General features: G+C 44.1%; 1 pseudogene; it reads left to right on the forward strand.

Moving 5' to 3' along the window:
* Positions 1 to 339: 339 nt before the first annotated feature.
* Positions 340 to 547, forward strand: LOC110293776 (annotated as a pseudogene).
* The last annotated feature ends 548 nt before the right edge of the window (positions 548 to 1,095 follow it).

A 1,095-nucleotide genomic window follows, 5' to 3' on the forward strand; every position in this document is an offset into this window, starting at 1 on the left:
AATGGAAAACTTAAGAAGCTGGGCATCTCTGGCTGGGATGTAGCTCAGTAGGCTGAGTTCTTATCTAGCATATACAAAGATAAAGTCCTGGCTTTCAGTACAACATAAAACCAGCAATTCCAGCATTTGGAAATAGGAAACAGAAAGACAGAGTTCAGAAGTTCAAGGTCATACCTGGCTAAACAGTGACTTCAAGATTCAAAATCAGCCTAAGATACAAGAAACTCTGCCTTTAAAAAAAAGTTTTGAAATTCAACCGACCTTTGTGTTTCTGTGTGATATGTTTGGGTGCCTCTGCTGGTGATGTGAAGGGATCTTGGCAAGCTCAGAACTCCAGACATGGATGTAGTGACCTATGATGACATGCATGTGACCGTCACTCAGGAAGAGTGGGCTTTGCTGGATACTTCACAGAAGAGTCTACAAATGTGCGATGAAAGAGACCTATAGCAATCTCAGAGCTATAGGGTACATTTGGGAAGAACATACTATTGAAGACCTTTTTCAAAGTTCTAGAAGTCATGGAAGCAACAAGAAAAGCCACTGATGCATCAAGCAATACTTGGATGAAGCCATCTCTTATCTCTCAACACGCTCTATCTGCGAGGAACAGAAGTTCCTTCATATCTCCCCAGGAAACAGAACAACAAGTGCCCCACTACTCACTTGCTGTCATCACTGTCCAGGGTGAATGCCTGACCTAAAGCCAATTTTTTGGGTAGTTGACACATGAGAAGCTCCTGTGACATCTTGTGAACTGTCACTGCCAATGGAGCCAGGATCCCACGTCAGTGTTGGGATATCAGAGCTGGTGCTAAGTGGGCAGACTACAGGGATATGCCTGTCTAAATTGAAAAGTGAATGCAAGGAGGTCAAGGGCAAAAGCAACAGTGTTTGTTTGTACAAAGAAAAACAAGGGAGGGGCTTCTCAGACAGAGCTAGCTTGCCGTTCACCCACCTCCCACACCTCTGGGAAACCACGGGTCAGGAAGGTTCTGCTTTCCCTCTTGCACCGACCTCATGTATTGCTCAATGTTTTTTGGTTGTGTCAAGCAGGTGGTACCAGATAGAAACAAGGAGTGAAATAAAACTATT

This window comes from Mus caroli, chromosome 4 (assembly GCF_900094665.2).
Source record: "Mus caroli chromosome 4, CAROLI_EIJ_v1.1, whole genome shotgun sequence".
In the NCBI taxonomy this organism is placed as follows: Eukaryota; Metazoa; Chordata; class Mammalia; order Rodentia; family Muridae; genus Mus; species Mus caroli.